This window comes from Chrysoperla carnea, chromosome 2, assembly GCF_905475395.1.
Source record: "Chrysoperla carnea chromosome 2, inChrCarn1.1, whole genome shotgun sequence".
Taxonomy (NCBI): Eukaryota; Metazoa; Arthropoda; class Insecta; order Neuroptera; family Chrysopidae; genus Chrysoperla; species Chrysoperla carnea.
In genome coordinates, this window is record NC_058338.1 from 80,192,453 (window position 1) to 80,212,324 (window position 19,872).

Consider the following 19,872-nt stretch of genomic DNA (forward strand, 5'->3'; position numbering starts at 1 on the left):
CAAAAGTTGTTTATATTTTTTTATAAGGAACATTTTTTACATTTAAACTTTTGTTCTATTTCTAACGGTTTACAAGATGGGTCCTACGGACCCAAACCCAATTTACCTATGTTGCTCATTTACGAACTTGACCTCACTTTTTACGTCCTCAGTACTCGATAAAAATTTCAGCTTGATATCTTTTTTCGTTTTTGAGCTATCGTGTTGGCAGACGGACAGACAACTGAATATGGGCTAATTAGGTGTTTTTATAAACACCTATACCAAAATTTTGTTTATAGCATGAATATTTTTAACCGTTACAAACTTAGGACTAAACTTAGTACACCTTGCATATTACATATATGCATGGTATAAAAAATCTTCGAAATGACAGTTTATAACTCTGGTACTACACTCTCCCATACCATACGCCACTTGGCATAAGAGAAGTTATGTCCTCTATGCTTGGGACCGCTCGCTGCACACACACGCACATTCTTGTATAAAACACGCTTTCATTCAGTTAGAAGGCTTTTTTTTTCGTTTTCCGTATTATTTATCAAACTTTTTTTCCTTTCTCTCAAAAAAGCTTTTTTCTTGATATTTTTATTGCTTTAATAGTAATCTGGTATATAAACACCTTTGATTTTATTGATATATTTCAAATTTCAAGTGGTTTTGAAATATTTGTTATACCCGAAGTATAAGACAAATTTATTTTAGTTTATGATAAATATGCTGAAAGAGAATAAGCTCGAACATTATCGAATTTTATTTTCAAAGTGTGGAGTTTTTGTGTCATTGGAATAATTCAAAGTTTATTTTATTATACCTACACTAGAAAATTATTCATTTTAAAAGTGCCCAGAAAATTGTGTCGTTTACACAAATATATAGTGTTACGCACACATAGTGAAAACAAACAATTGATTGAGTTAATTGTTGAAATATCATGTATAGACAATGTTGATTACTCTATCACATAATTACATATATACCTATACATGTCACACATACATAACTGACAATACCATATTAATACATACTATAAAATTTGCATCTAATGTGTGCCCTTGTGAGTAAACAGTGATGTTTACAAAAAAATGTTTCAAACAAAAGTTGTTTAGTTTTTGATAAGGAATATTTTTTACATTTAAACTTTTGTTCTATCTCTAACGGTTTACAAGATTTGTACTACGAACAAAAACCCAATTGACCTATGTGGCTCATTTACGAACTCGACCTCACTTTTTAAACCCTGATTGCGCGTTAAATTCTTTTCATCAATCAGTTTGATATCTGTTTTCGTTTTTGTGTTATCCTGTTTACAGACGGATAGATGGACGGACAACCGAAAATGGACTAATTAGATTATTCTATAAACACCTATACTAAAATTATATTCCTAGCATCAATATTTTTCCGCGTTACAAACTTGGGACTAAACTTAATATACTATGTTTATTTCATATATACATGGTATAAAAACGTAAAAGCAAAACAAATAGAATTTAAAATTGCTCTAAATATTTTTGAGATACGATACCTATCACAGAAAGATCACAAGAAGGGAAATAGACAGGCAAAATTTATAATGCTTTAAAGGTTCCGAATATTTTCTTACAAATTTTCTCATTGAGTTCCTCTAGCTCGTTAGAAACATTTTTGGACCATTTGACGTGAAATAGAATCATTTCAGTATTCAGATGAGATAAAGAACCTAGAGTCATATTAATGGGAGAGCCAGACCAGAAAAATCTCTGAATATACTGAAGCTGAAAACGGAGTGTATATTGCATATAAATTACAGTTATGCCAGTAAGTCAGTTAAATGTTAGAACAGAGCTGTTCAGTCAGCCCTTATGTATGTACAATAAATAATGATGATGCAATAGATATAGCAATAGTTTCTCGATCGATTTTGTAATTTACTGGATAGCATTTGTATTTTGTATTGACATAAGAGTTTTTCATCAAAATGCGGGTAGGACAAAGATTGATTGTCAATGTGGTTTTGTTTTGGTTGTCTCTTACCTCTTGAAACTATCTTGTAGATTTTCCCATTGAAACGTGCCATACATTGGCTGACTAAGAATAATTTAGGTTATCATTCGACATTGTTTTTAAATAAATAGTTTTTAAATTCTCAAAAATCCTTAGGTTTGCGGTACAATAAAACTATGTTTTCTATTTAAAACTAAAATAAGTTACTAATATTTTAAAATTTATCTGGTTCGTTTAATACTACATAATTTTATTTTTTACTTTTTAGAAAATTATATGAAAGAAAATATATTTTGTAAAGTATGAAAGAAACTTTCAACAATTTTCAATAAGAACAACAAACTTAAATACACTTACGAATGCAAAATTTGTATGTGTATATACAGTACGTTTACTTCTGTAGGAGCTATAAGAATTATAGGTCCTTCGTTCATTATTGTTTAGAAGGTTGAAATAATGGGTTCTTAAGAAATAAGAGTTTTTTAAAAACTCAGAACAAAATGAAAATAATACCAAGAAAAATAATACATTCATTCCTGTTTAGAAGGTTGAAATATTGGGTTCTTAAGAAATAAGAGTTTTTTAAAAATTCAGAAGAAAATGAAAAAACTACACAGAAAAAATCGAAATAATCAAAAATTAAATGTTAAAAACATCCATTTGGTATGAAATTAGCAAAATTTTTTACCCGATTGTGCCAGAAGGTGGGCTAGTTTTTCTATTTTGCATGTATACATTTTTCTTTGGCACACTCTGTAGCCTAAACGGCTTGATGGATTAATTGTCACAGTGCCACTTATTGAATCAAAATTATAAAAATTAAAATGACAGACTTTTGGCGCCATTTTATATGTCTTCTAATATGTTTTTCCCTAAAAAAATGAATGGGATATCATTTAGTAGGTAAAAAATATACAATTCAATTGACATGACGTAAGAAAAATTAATATTGATCATTGTGCTTGGTCTTCAGAGTGGTATAAAAACCAAACATATAAACTCAGGCAAAAAATGAAAGTCAACGAGCTATGCCGCGTGAGGCATAATATAATTAATAGGTTTTTCAAAATTCTAAAAACTAAAAAAGCCTTAATAAAAAAATAGATTTGAAAATAAAATCACTCAATTACGCTAAATAAAAACCGAGAAGAGACAGTTACAGTTATTTTACATAGTGACTTTAACAGCAGGGCTCTTTTTTTATAAGATTTCAGCCGATCTTGATTTTAATGGATTCTGACTGTTTAAGTCGCTTTGTAAACTACTAGTTTTTTTAAGCATTTATTTAACGCAGTCGGGTTTTCGATTTTTAAACAAAATTAAACAGGATGTTTAAGAAATATTTGATGGCGTTTTATATTTATAGTTTTTGAATTTACCGTCATTGACCTTTTTAACTAGAAATCCAGAAAATCCTTGATAATCTTGGTAATCGGGAAATAAACGTACTATATAGAACATAAAGAAAAGTATGTATCACTCACTTAGAGTTTGTTCGTATGTTATAGAAAATAGTGGATGTCTAGAGCTGAGAGCTACGCTGTTTCGTTTGTTTAATGTTCACTAACTACTCCAAATACTTTTTATGTATTAAAAATTTTAATATTTACCTACTTCTTCCAACAAATTTTCCATATTAGTCATATACTATATGTAGGTTTGTAAAACTATATTTGTTTGATATTTTACTATAATCTGTTTTCATAAAGACTTTGTTTTAAAACCAGTTCTTTAAAAATGTAAATATTGCATCACTTGATCCAATTTCATTGATTCAGTCTGATTTTGTGAGAATGGAAAACTTATATAACGACTTCATGTATTTTAACACGTTCTTATTAGCTTCACTTGTAACTAACTATGTATGTAAGAAAATCTTGGAATCTTAATTTGACCCACTTCCCGGTCTTCGATTAGGATGAAATTTTGCACACTCTCTGAGTTTTGATGACAATACATTACTAGCTAAGAAACGTCAGTACAAAACCAATATGGCGGCCCCTCCAAGAGGGCGGACTGGCTGTTTGAAATCCACCCCCATAATATTGATATCAAATGAAAGGGTTTGCTTAAATCCAATATGGCAGATGTCCAAAATGGCGGACAGGCTATTTGAAATGCACTTTTGTAATTTTAGTGCGTGGTAGAACCGTGTTTTTTAGTTTTTTAAACTATTTTATACTTATTTATATTCATTTCATAATAAAATGTCAATTCTTATATAAGGTCTCTTTCGTATTTTAGTGTCTTATGCAGCATACTTAATAAATTCACTTTCGAAATGATTTTCAGAATTTCTGTACAGTACTCTTTGCTATATTAACTTGTTTTGGATTGTAAAAATTGTAAGGATAGGTAAAAAAATAGCGATTTTGATTTTTCTTTATATCTGAAATTCTATCGTTGGCTTTGACTTCCTGTAGGTACATACTAATCGGCCAGTTTACATTTAGGCATAGACGTCTACCACGAGTATGACAGAGTACATACGTAAGAGGTATTATAGATGTTAACACCTCTTTCTCATACATATACATGTGTTAAGTATTCTGTCATACTCGCGGTATTCCTATGCCTAGATGTAAACTGAACACTAGGTATAAATATATTCATATAGAACATTAACCTTCTTTGATGTTAAGGAAAAAATCTACATATTTATTGGAAACAAAGTTTAACACACGGGAAAAACTGTTTATTTGATGGAAAATTGAAACCGGTGTAAACAAGAGATACATAATAAATTATATATGGTGACAATGGAATACAACTTGTATGTCATTCTTGTAATATATATATAAAAACTAAAGAATTTTTTTTGGAAAAAAAGTGTAGCGGTTTATCAATGGTAAAAAAAACTAGCATTTATATTCATCTTTGTACTTATGGAAGACCTATTACCTGCAAAATTAATATATTTCCTGTGTGCAGAAGTCGATCACCCTTTTATTATAATTAGGTGGATTAAGCCCCTATGATTATTTTCAAATAACAATGTCTCTGAATATACTCGCACAGTTTTCCCAGAAACACATATTATTATATATAAACAAAATCCCTATCCCTATATATTATAAATGTGAAAGTAAGCATGTTTGTTTGTTTGTTTCGCTTTAACGATAAAACTAACGAATGGTTTTTAATGAAACTGTACAGCAATATAGCTGATATATCAGAATAACACACGACCTATAATTCATTCGCACCGTGCGTGAGCTTTATTGGATGCGTTTCCATGGTTACAATTCACTACTTTAATAATAGAATTGTATGGATGCGTATATAATTGTATGGATTGCATTTATGATTAACATTGAAAATTTTATATTAGTGCCTCACAAATTTAAATAAATAGTTATTATAATTTACATTTGAAAAACAATATTTGTGCAGCTTGATTTCTTATTTTCACAATTTTTAATGCATTAAGTTTAATAAGTTAGTGTTTTTCAATAATTTTAATTTGACATTCTGTAGGACATTAACATGTAAAGAACTGTAAATTAGTCATAACAGCCTCCTTTGTCGCCAAAATTTTTCACTGGAAGCGCTGGCATCGATTTTATTGTCCCTACAATGACTACGAACACAACGAATAAATATATATTTAAAAAAAAAATTAATTTAATTTAACATTTACCATTTTATAAATTTTTACAGAAATCTTTGGTTCAAAATGATGATTATAGGTGGAGCAGACAAATCATGGCCAACTCTTCTGATATACTCAATGAATTATGACTATTTTACATTTAACAAAATTGAAAACTGTGTATATCAAGAGAAGGGAGGAGGCTATAAAGCGGTGGTTTTTACTTTTAAGCCCAGTGCAACGGGCGGGTATCAATCTAGTATTATATATATATAAAAAAAAAGTTATTATTTTAGATATACCTGTATAAAAAACCATTAAAAAAATTATAATAAAATATAATATTTTTTGTTTCATAATGAAATGCATTTTAAATTGTTTTCATAATAATGAAATGGTTTTGAATTTGTTTTTATTTTTTTATGTAATTGTCATGTTATTTTGTAAATGACAATTTTTCTATTTAGTTAAAAACCATGAAATAGTTTTGTCTAGATAACAAAGACAGTTTATATATCTATATTAAAATTGAAAATAAATTTTAGGAACAGTGTTACTTAAGACGGTTCTATACATATTTTTCAATACCGGGAAATTATTATTTGATTGGCGTAAAACTTTATAATTTTTTTAAGACACCTCTTAAATATTCATTGGTGGGAAAAAATATTTATAAAGAAAAGCAGTTTTCCAGATAAAAATGGTTAAAGTTACATTTGAATTTCTAGCACTGCGATTATACCCTTTACTTTATCGATTTGAAATTTGGATATGCTATAAGTACTCATATTCTACCTGCCCTGGTTACTTTTATTTTTCGAAAATCCTGTTAATTTTATCAATTTTTACTGTTCACATCCAGGTATAGTCTAGTACGAAAAAGTATGAATAATGAAAATTGTGAAAATTAACACGAAAAGTTACCAGGGCAGATAGAATATTAGTACCTAGAACATTATTTCAAATCGATAGAGTAAAGGGTATAATTGCAGTGCTTGAAATTCAATTGTAACTTTAAGTATTCTTATCTGGAAAACCGCTTTTCTTTATAAATATTTTTTTTTCCACTAATTAATATTTAAGAGGAGTCTTAAAAAAAATTATAAAGTTTCACGCCAATCAAATAATGATTTCACGCTATTGAAAAATGTGTATAGAACCGTCGCCTGTAGTGTTTTTGTAATACGACTGGGAAAAAATAAGAACCACGCTGAACTCTGGTAAAGGTCTTATTAATTCAATTAATTATTAAGGTCTTATTAATGAAAGTTGGATGACATACAAAATAAACCGCCAAATTTATTTATATTTTCTGAAAAACTATAACAATGCCAATTTTAAGTATAACCATCTTAATTTGAGCAAAAAATACCCTCCTTTGTAAGAAAACTTCGACGAGACGGGTAAGGAAGACTGTCAGCTCCGATCGTAATGAAAATGTATCTTAATTTTAAGCATTGAATTAAAATAAAAAAACTTTGTGCTTAAAATATTTAACATAATTGCAAAGCTGTGATGTATTTTCCAAATCAATAGAAAAAGTCACTTCTTGAAGTTTTTCCGGTCAATATTCAGAGTACAATAGAATTTTTATTCGCCAATATATCAAAGTACACTCAAAGTCGATTAATTGAAGTTTCCTAGATCAATTTTTCGATCGCTGTGCGATCACTAGTTTATCAAATATATTGGCGAATGAAAAGTGAAATATAGTATCGCACATAAAACAAAATAATACCAAATAAGAGCTAATCAAATCTGTCTAAAAGATCACATAAATTATTTTTCGCATTTTTCTTTTTGACAGCATCCAGCGTTAAGCCCAAAAAATATTTCGTTCCTAGTGACAAACAAAAACCATTTTTTTGCTTCTTAAAATATTAAATTATGTTTATTCATGAGTTTAGAATTAACATATTAAAGTTTATTATAATTAATTATATCTATTTAATTGAGGGAAAGTAGTACATTGAAATAAGCAATAAAAATAAATGGAAAAATTTGATATCTATACACAATTTTTAATGGAGTACATTTTTCGTACCCACAAAATAATCACTAAAGTTTTTTGCCATATATTCTCAACCGTTATGATATATCCACAAGCCTTGAACGTCAAATGTTAAATTTATTTTCAAGTTTCTTATCTTTATTTTATCTCATTCATATATAAAATTAATTCAAATACTTAACTTCCATTACATCGAATATTTCGATTTTTTTTGTGAAACATATTCGGGTACTCGCTTCTGCACAAGCGAATATATACGGCGTTGCTGGATACTAACTCCGCACCGAAAGGTTCGGTACCGAAAGTAAAAAAGAAATTATTGATCAACGAAGCTCAACGTGATTTATTTCTCTGATGCATTATTTATGTACTTCGCTTCGAATACTTATGCAAAGATAGTATCCAGCAACGCCGTAAAAATTTGCTGGTGCAGGTGTGAGAAACCAACGGGTTCATATTTCATTCATATTTTCACCTGTACTAAAATTCTAAACTAACTTTTAGAATTTCTTTAGAAAATTAGACAGAAGAGCATCTTTTTCAACAAGATTTATGGTGGGTCATTTTACCCGAAAAATCGTAGCATGGGCTTGTAGTCTATTATAGTCGTAGACTATGTGTGAGAACAATGTACAATTTTAAGACATTGTATCCATACATATACTTCCGCCAAGAATCGGTTTCGAGATATATAGAAAATATTATATTTTCTGACTCAGCATACCTTTAAAAAGTTAATTATTCACATTTTGATTGTTAATAATATGTCATTCTACAGCAGGTGGTTTTTTTTTTCATGAAACACAAAACCCTAAGAAAAGCTCTTTTATGATTGAATTGCTTTAAACTTAAATTTTACATATTCATAAATTATGCAAATATGATCTAGCGCTGAGAAATAAGCGGAAGAGTCTGGAAGAAGCAATAATGGAGGTCAAAAATATTAAATATATAATAAAAAGAAAGTCAAAAATAGGTTAGTATAAAAAACCACAGAAAAATTTTCACCTAAGAACAACTAAATTACTTCATTGAATATTTTTAATTAAGTGTATTAACGAATTAATTAAGTGTAAACCATGGATTTCATTAGGATAGTACCGTAATCAAACAGCTTACAGTTAATATTAACACAATCTTGTCGATACTGCATCGCCATGGGTTTACCAAAATTAACATAACAATATCAACCGACTAAATGCTTGTTTGAATAACTAACGTTTTATAGTGTTTTACTAAATTTTAACAAATTTATGTGACACTAGCTTGAAACCCGACCGCTTCAATGGGCTTAAAAGTAAAAACCACCGCTTTATAGCCTCCACCCTCTCTTGATATGCACAGTTTTCAATTTTGTTTAATGTAAAATAGTCATAATTCATTGAGTATATCAGAAAAGTTGGGCATGATTTTTTGACATTAACTATTTAAAATTTTTACAGAATTCTTTATGATAAACCTCAGATTCAATTTAATTTATTTATTATACCATGCGTAAATGTAATATGCAAGGTATACTAGGTTTAGTCCCGAGTTTGTAACGCTTAAAAATATTGATGCTATGAACAAAATTTTGGTTTAGATGTTTATAAAATCACCTAAATAGTCCATTTTCGGTTGTCTGTCATTAAAAACCATTCGCTAGTTTTAGCGTGAAAGCGTAACAAACAAACAAACAAACAAACATGCTTTATTTCGCATGTATAATATACGGGGATAAGATAATGATATTAAAAGAATACAAGCATGGAGTAACAATGCAAAGACGAGTTAATCTCATAGAAAGGGAAAGTGGCACAAAGCTCGAATTAGGTTTAGAAGTATACAAAGAAGATGAGTCTTCGTTAACAGAATAACGGAAGTAAAAAATGAAGCTTTATTACATGTACTCATTTTATAATATTACAATATTCGTTTTTGTTTTAATTAAAATAAGTACATGATATTTAACAAAAACACGTGTTTTAACCTTCCAATATATATTACAATTATTATTATTATTATTGTTATTATTATCATTATTATTGTTATTACTATTACATAACTAATACTAACTTTTAAACAATAATAATTACCATTTTGAAATACATTATACAAAAAAATTAAAAACAAAGAACAAACTATAGTGAGTTCAATTCGATAAAAAAAGTGATGAAACAACCATGAAGGTAGATATGTGTGTATACAAGCAACAAGGTACTACCAACCTTTTATACCTTATATGGGATAGTTATTGTACCTTGGATCAAAATTTACAATTATATAATGAATTTAAATATTAAAAAACTATCGACAAAAACTACTATGTTACATTTTATTAATTTGTGATCCATGTTGCAAGACCTTAATGTACCATTCATTACAAATTAATTTACCTTGGACCACCCTGGCTAATTGTATCTTAAACGATCCTTATAATATGTAACCTTTACACTCTAGCCAATAAAATCAGATAAACAATGTGATTGAACAATTAAAACTTTATAAATTTCTTTAATGACATTACTTTTTCGAGCTTTTTGTTTTTCTCACTTGTTCTACGCTAGCATGGACTTCCTGGACTTGGAATAAATAGCAAATAATACAATACATAAATTTCTATCTGTAACCATTGATTAGTGTACATCACGTTCTTTTGATTGTAGGTACATGAGGTGCCTACCTTCTAAATTTACAATCTTGAAATTTACCATCTTGAGTTTTACATTTAAGGTCAGTGGAGCGGACGGGTATCAACCTAGTATAGAGATAAGTAACCAATGTTTTCGTATAATAGTTGTTTTATAGATTGAAATATCTTTCAAGAAACTGAATGGTGAATCAAGGTACATTGCCCCCAAGGAACAACGCTTTTCCACTCTATTCTGAACACAGCTAGTTACCAACCGTTATAGTACTGAACTAACTGATGGTAGTACCAACAGAACAGTGACAAATAAGGTTTTAAATGGTATTTTATCAAGAACATATATCTGTTTATTTAGGATGTAATTTCTCTAATGTTTGTTATTTAAATGAATGAAACCAGACATACACAATAGATTATATCTGTTTTTTGTTTTATATATTATATTATATTATTTTCTATATAATACTTAAGCATTATATACTTCCTTTTTACCTAGAATGAATGTATTAGTTAGGATACCGTAATCGAAACAAATGGCGCTTGGCTGTGTAAATTAGTTATAATAGTATCTAGAATCGATGAAAATCGTATCTATCATAAAAACAAGATGCATATAAGATATACATTTAAAGTTTAACAATTAATCCACTCATCTTAGTAAAAAAAAAAAAAAAGGAGGCTAGCCTCGGAATATAACGGGATAAGCTGAATAGAATATTTTTAAAAACCATTATTTTGAGACCGCAAATGGTGTCTTAATCAAGTCATGCTCGTAGGATACCCAATCTTTTACAGGTATTCCCAAAGTATCGTTTCATTTTTCTGTTCTATTTCAAAAACGGTTTAAAGTATAAAAAAGGAATTTAGGCAAAATTTGTAGGGAATTTTATCTTCTAGAACTTGAAGTTTACGATGGAAGATAGACAAAACGAGATATTTTCAAAAAACCGATTTTTGATACCTGAAGACGCAGACACACAACCATATGTGGCTTTTACTGTAAAACACTTTACTGTAAAATAAAGGTTTGGACAAGTATTCAGCTTATTCGGTTATATTTCGAAGTGAATCCTTAAGTTGATTGGACTTAATCGCCTCAGTTGCGATGTAATCAAGTTGACAGTTGCATGGTCGACTTAGTACGACGCTTGGCATGAATGAATGAAGACACCCGAATTCGATTTCTGGTATATGTCTGTTTATTGCATCCTATTAATTCGCATTTGTATCTACGAATTTTGTAAAAGTGTCCATGAAGTTTATTAAGCTTCATACAGTTGCCGTCTAGCCTGAGCTTTTCCTTCATGGGCGCCATTTGAAATTTGAGACAAAAGCTAATAATTTATGTCACTTTAAGTCTTTAAAATAGTGGGCATTCTTTTTGGAATGTGTAAGGGTAATCATTTATTTGCCTATTTTTATGCGCCATAAGTTGATATTAAGTCATGAACGACAAAATTGATACTTAAGAAACAAAATTTTTAAAATTAATTATTTTTTAGAATTACGAAGATTTTCGAAGGATCATTTTAGTTACTAAACAAACATATGGTGTGCTTTACACGTTCTAAGAAGAATTAAGCCTTTTCATATAAATAAAATATGATACTGGATTTTAAAGTGTAAGCCATCTACTTTCTTACTAGAAATTTTTTTGCACCTAATTTAGACCCATCTAGGATGCCCATATTCTAGTCTATGTGGTTCCTGATTGATGAAATCCTATAGGTTACCTATCAGTCAGCTTCCAACAAGGACAACAAAAAATAAATTTGTATTTTAAAATATGTATCAAAAACTAATTCTAGATACGTTGGGTAACCCAAGTTAGTCTTATCGAAATTGTTTCACCAAGATCGAATTGAATCCAGATATAGATTAAGAACCCAGGGAAAATGATCCCGACGAGTATAAACTCTCAGATTTAAATGTTTTTAGAAAATTTTATGAAATACTACAATATATATCACGTTTGGATGAAAGTTTATACAGAATCTTGAAGGGAAAATAAAATTTCCACTTGACTTTAATATACGTAATACAACAATTTGAATTAAGTAGAAGTAGGTACAACAGGCGGCAAGGCTGGGTAATGTTATGTGATGCGATGGATGCTTGTCATATTTCATATTTAGTTTAAAATGTTTAAATGTAGAACAAATGTATTTAAAGGAATGGATATTTAACGATATTGCACTTAATTAAATTTAAATAGTGCATTAAAAAAAATCCAATGTTTATCAACATAAATATTGAAAACATTATTGTTTTAAACATATTTAGGTTTTCTATGATTTCACATTTTTGCTTGAACTAATTGAACAAATTTAATAAATATGACTTTTAGAGAGATATAACTATTTTTGAGAAGGACTTTTCATATCTATTGTTGAACATTGCCAAACAGTTAAGGCGTTCTGGAAGATTAAATAGCTCATAACTTTTTTCTAGAAAATGCATCAACATTTTTAATTTCCGCTACATTAGCACTCGATTTTTCATCAAGTTCATCAAATTTCGGGCAATCGAAGGTCTGAACATAGTCTTTACAGCTAAAATGAAATTTGTTACGTTGCAGAACATTTTGGAGCTATATGGAAGGCTATACAAGTTTTTATACCATTTTTTTTTACCAACACAACCGTTTCTGGGCGAAATAAATTTATTTCATAAATGACGGTTAAAGCCATTTCCTAGGAGGCTGCAAGGGTAGCCTTACATGGTTTTCCACAAACAAATCACACTTATATTTTTTATTCACTTTACATGGTTGTTCAATAATATGTAACCATTTACATGATCCTCCTGAGTCCTGTATATGATAAAATTTTATTTTGAACTTAATTGAAGTTAAATAATTTTTATGGTAATGTAAAACTCAAAGCGTAAAGCGTGGGGTGCTGTATTCATTCATTTTTTAAATAAGCTGACTTGATAAATATGTAGCACCCCGCTTTTTAAATTTTATATTACAATTAAAATAATATATTAACTTTTCAGTGCAATCAAGCGAATTTTTTAGTCTTTTTTAAACTATTTTTTTTAGTGTCGCAAGTAAAATATTAATTAATCGTTAGGTAACAAAAGGTTTAGATCTCACGACCTTTCACATGAAAAAAAGGCATTATCCCCTCTACATCTGACCGTTGAGAATTTTTTTAAATATATCAAGTTAAGATTATTAAAGTAATAAGTGAAAACAATCTTAGTCAATTGTTGAAATACCATGTATAGACAGTGTTGATTACTCTATCACATTACTCATATACCTATACATACACAATACATGCTATAAAATTTGCATCTAATGTGTGCCCTCATGAGTAAACAGTGATGTTTACAAAAAAATATTTCAAACAAAAGTTTTTTATTTATTAATAAGAAGCATTATTAACACTTCAACTCTTCTTCTATCACTGACAGGTTACAAAATGGGTCCTACGGATCCAAGACCAAATTGATCTTTCTTGCCCATTTACGCACTCGACCTCAATTTTTATGTCCTGAGCACGCTGTAAAAATTTTATCTTAATATCTTTTTTCGTTTTAGAGTTATCGTGTTGACGGACGGACAGACGGACGGACGCACAACCGAAAATGGACTAATTGTATGATTCTATGAACACCACCAAAATTTTGTTCGAAGCGTTAAAAATTTGGGACTAACTTAATATACTATGATATATTTCATATATACATGGTATAATAAAGATAAGTATATCGATCCTGAAGATCCGGTCAGGGAACTAGGATAAAGTATTAAAATATTGTATTGTCATAGTGATAAGAGTACATATTTTCAAGTCAATTGGACGTCTTCAAGCCGGGAAAAATTACGTTGAAAGATTCCGTTACATTCATGCATATACTTTCACATACATACAAGTAAGCTAATAAAAGCGTGTTAAAATATTTAATGTTAACAAGTGAAAACAAACAATTGACTGAGTTAATTGTTGAAATACCATGCATAGTCAGTGTTGATTTCTTTATCACATAACACATACAAACATGTGACACATACATAACTAATAAAGTATAGTACATATGTAAATGACTTTATAGGTTTCTGCATTACCGACCGACATTTAGTGTATAGTTTGTACACATATTATAAAATTTCCGCCTAATTGGCGCCCTCACGGGTAAACAGTGATGTTTACGAAAAAATGTTTCAAACAAAAGTTGTTTAATTTTTGATAAGGAACATTTTTTACATTTAAACTTTTGTTCTATCTCTAACGGTTTATAAGATGGGTCCTACGGACCCAAGACCCAATTGACCTATGATGCTCATTTACGAACTTGACCTCACTTTATACGTCTTTTTTCGTTTTTGAGTTATCGTGTCCACAGACGGACGGACGGACGGACAACCGGAAATGGACTAATTAGGTGATTCTATGAACACCTATGACAAAATTTTTTTCCTAGCATCATTATTTTTAAGCGTTACAAACTTGGGACTAAACTTAATATACTATGTATATTTCATATATGCATGGTATAAAAATATATGAAACAATTGTACACAGGTATCTTAAAGTTTGGTTACTTTGACGGTAGAGAAGTGAGTTCAATCCTCGATCTCGATTATAATTTGTGAAGTTTTGCATAATTTTTTTCTTTAAACGATGCGATTGTTTGTAATAGATTGGTAGAATATGATCCTTCTAACATATAATAAATAATAATTTTACAATAATATATAATAGTGTCTATCTGTGATATTTATATTTATTTTCGTAATATGTACGATAGATAGATAGATAGACAATGATATGTTTCTATGATATATAATAATAAATAAAACTATGATAAATTTTATTTAATAGTTTTGATTTATGTTTAACATAAACATCAATATAATATTATACAGCTAATGTACATATTATTTTTATACCAGTTGATTTATTATTGTTATGTATAAATACACAATTATTACTAAACCAGGTTAACCAATGAAACTTCACACTATTAGCAACTACATTATTATCGGATATGTAAAATTCTCCTGTTACGTTGTTTGTATGATGTCACATTGATGTGTCAAGATGTTTGTATGCACGGTTTGAGAATTTATCGTAAGTTATTTTTAACCCTCCTGCCTTCACTCTACGGAAACGATACATATATGGAAGCCCCATGTAAATATATATATAGAGGCCTTAAGTTTATTATTTTATGGACAAATATGGATCAATGCTTGCTGAAATGGTAATGTTATTACTGAAGTTTCCTTAAATTCATGCGGTTTATAATATTTACAAAAAAAGAATTCTAATTATTCCTCTCACAAGCAGTATACAATTAAAGTTTCTTTATAAATTAAAAATCGAAAACTTAAATTAATATTTTATCTAATATCGAAAATTGTAAAATATATAATATACAATAGGTGCAGTAATTGAGAAAAAAATATCAAGAGGTGTCGGGAAACACCCTACAGGAACTGTATTCCATTCGTACCTTGGTACATCAAAAATGTAGCGCTTACTTATTTTATTTACAAGATAATTTTCATAAAATTTAAGGTATTCATTTTGGAAGTCAAATACTTGTTTGATTCATTAAAGAATTTATTTAAAGCTACTTTTAGTTTTTACTGTATGAAATAATTGTAGTATTAGTTTAAAAAATGCATACTTCTTATTTAGTAGCCAACCCTTATGTGAGTACATTATGTCTAGTTTGATTAAGATTTGTATTATGACATAACATAAAAATTCTCTTTAAGTTCTGATAACTTCCTCAACTCAAATTTTATATGATAAAACATAAAATTTTGACAAAAAATACAAATTGATAGGTATAAAAAGGATTTTTGAATTTTCTCAAAATTTATGGCAACTTGAATCGATTGAAAATGTTTTAGTTTCCTTGGTAACCGAGATGTCGTTTTTTGGTGTCTGTTGCTGTTTTTTTGGTTTTATCTCCCAACCAGCATATGTTTAATTGTATTTTGAAAATAAATATTCGTTTGCACAGTATATTTTATCATTGTACGAAAAATTTGAAGCAACGGTTATAATGATATAATTTGTTGCAAAGTTCAAAACTAGCAGTGTACAGATTCCTTATATAACACTGTATTAGTCAGCTAAGCGTGCGAGCTAAACAAAATAGCATTAGCTTTTATAATGAATAATTAGAGCTGCTGGGTGGCAATTTAGATTAATAATAGCTGATCAAAAGTTTTTATAAAAACAAAAATTAAAACAAATTCATACGTTTAGGAATTATTATTACTATACTACTTAATTGTAATTTCATAAAGTTATTTGAGCGATTTCTGTATGGAAAATTAGAAAAGCCATCATTTATGATTACATCTCTTAAATCAACGTGTGTATTTTGATAGGTATTATAAATATGAAACACATTTAATATTATAAATAAATGTTAAAACATTATTTATTTAAGATATTATTATCATGATGATTAGGTAGGTATACAATATATTATATTTTAATATGTAAAACCAAAACTGTCATTAAATTTATATAAAAGATGATTTTGTTAACAATTCGATAAACATTACCATACCATACCATAGTGTTTTAGTTTAAATTACTTTTAATTTATTATATAATAATTATTAATAGTACATTATATGTTATTATTATTATAACTATTATTAGGTATTATATTCTAACCTATTTTATATAAAATTATTTTTATTATATTCTATATTGTACGCAAGGTTCTTTACAAACCAATTTTATCTTAATTTCTTTAATAAATAGGACTCATTTTTTATTTCTTTTTTTTTTTGTAGACTTAAATGTCTTGAAATTTTACAATCGATATCTTATCCATTTCTTCTGAGGCTATCGGGCTGATTTTGTACAAACTTTTGTAATCAATGAAATAAAACCTGATTTTCCCATCGCTTCCACTATATTTGATACACATGTGTTTTCTAGTTGTAAATTAAACGAGTGCAAACAAAGAATTGATTGAGTTAATTGTTGAAATATTTTGTACAGAAAGTGTTGCAGCTATCTGAAAATTTTCAACTCTCTATCATTTCCATTTTTGGAGAAAATAGACATCAAAGTTTTGTCCTAATTTGCGTCCTCACATATAAGCAGTGACGTTGAAGAAAATATATAGTTTAATTTAATAAAAGTTGTTTAATTTATTATAAGATATATTTTTTATATTTAAACTTCAAATCTTATTTTTAACGGTTTACCAGATAGACCTTTGTTGCCCATTTACAAAATTAGCCTCATTTTTTACGTCCTGAGCACGCTATAAAAATTTCAGCTTGATATCTCATTTCGTTTTTATGTTATTGTGTCCACAGACAGAACAGACAGACGGAAGGACAACCAGAACTGGACTAATTAGGTGATTTTATAAACACCTATACCAAAATTTTTTTCGTAGCATCAATATTTTTAGGCGTTACAAACTTGGGACTAAACGTAGTATACCTTGTTATATATTACATATATATAATTAAAATAAATTTTCTTGTGGGTCACTCTAACCCACGTATAGAGTATTTGTAAAAGCTTGAATCGCACCGAATTATCTTTGATATTTTAAATTGAATGTACCCAGCTTTTAAAAATAGTCAACTATGAGTAGTGAAATTATTTTCTACTGTTTAGTGCAATAAAAGCTTATTACCATCAAAGGTTTGAGGATCGATGTATCAAACTGTGTCCATTTTCGGGTCTGAAGAACCTAGACAAAACATTTTTAAACACAAATGAGCCAAAACTTTTTTATTCACAACAGAAGAGACAGATGAACAAAATTGAGGTTCTTAAGTGCGGAAAAGTCTTAAAGGGGTGGACTGAGAGAAGTTGATGAGGACTACCAAAGGGTTATGTAATCGATTTTAGTTTGCACATTAAAGGTATGTACAAACGCCCAAAGTAAAAAATATAATCAACATTATATTTTTCAATTCTTGTATATTTGTGAAATATAATAAAAAAAACTTCTGATAAAACGAAACCTGAATTTAATATTATAGCTTCGCCCCTTAATTTTTGGATCAATTTTGTATCATGAATACACATTTCGACAATGCAGTCATAATCGGTATAATTAACTGATTATCATTATTCTCCTAAATGACATTACCTACTGCTCGCGTACCCTATTCTAGGTCAGAAACTCTAGATATTTGTAATACAATAGACAATACAATTTGTAATAGAAATCTAGAGTTTCGTACCTAGAATAACATATAGTTCATAGAATATCTTCGATAATTTTATAAGGACTAAATATGTTACTCAATTTGCAATGAAGGATGTACGAACAGGGCAGTTTTGGATAAAAGGTTTGATGTTTTTTTATGAATTTGGGCTAAATCTAAATCAATTCTGAAAATTTTAGATGAAGTTATTATAATAAATAAATGACTTCAACAGTTGGCATATTTAACATTGATCGTAAGGGAAAACGGTATTTAAATTAAAGTTAAAACTTTAACAAATTATCGAAAAAAAAAGCCGTTGTGCACGATTAATTAAGAATGTATTAGCACGATAGTGTGCACACAAATTTTAAAAATTATATGTTTTCAATTTTGACGATGAATTATGTAATAACTTGACAATATAAGATGAAAAGTAAGAATGAAATTTTTCGATGTGTGGATATTTCGATATACAATGCAGACATCGAAAAATTGTATTGTTATTTTTCGTCTAGATTCATGAAGTCATAACTTAAACTTGCCTTGGCGCCCGAACTAACTTAAATAACTTCTAAATTCTATTTAAAAATCTGGAAATTAAAATATACAATTTTACAAACGAAGCAGGCGAATTTTACACTCGCACATACTTTAATCCATATATTAGGTTTTTTATTCAAGCAATGTTTATATATATTTTATATACGTACACATCCATATAGTTATAAAATAATATATTATATACACATGTGTCAAGGTAATTTATGATTATAACATTGGTCGTAAGTTTCTAGCCTTCATTTTATACATATACATATACAATGTTTTAAAAGGACATAACGTCCGACATTATATAAGATTCTAGTATAATGTTGTTGTATAATAGTTACATGTACAGGGTCAACCATGTTGTATGCCTTTTTTGGTTTTATATCAGCGCACAGTGGAGTATTCATATCAAACTGGTAAAAACTTAACTCTTTTGTTTTGCATTGTTTCTTGGTGTATTAAGATAGCTACTCCATCACAAACAGGCCACTTGAATTAATTCAACTTCGCCCCCACCTGTTTTGTAAGAACCAACCTACCTGCTCTTACGGATAAGTACATGTTATTATTGTTGCCGTTCTCGATTTATCGTGTCATTCAATTTATGTTTACTGTGTCTGTTAGGGCATTAAAGCAAAGATTTATATTGGATATTGAAGATGAAGGTTTATAGTTTATTTGCCAGTGTTTAATTTTAATGTTTCTATTAAAATAATTAAACGTTTGGGATTCATATTTGATGTTAAAAAAGGTAGTTTTTTCATTAAGTTTATCATACTCATAGCTTTTTGTTTATGTCAGGTTTTATTGGGCAAAATTTTTTTGTATCAAGGCAAATTTTATAAGTATTCTTTAAAATATTGATGAAAAAACCTTATGCGAACTTGCTTCTTTTCTTTAAAGACTAAGATAAGGATAGGATATTAAGATAGTTCAAGGTA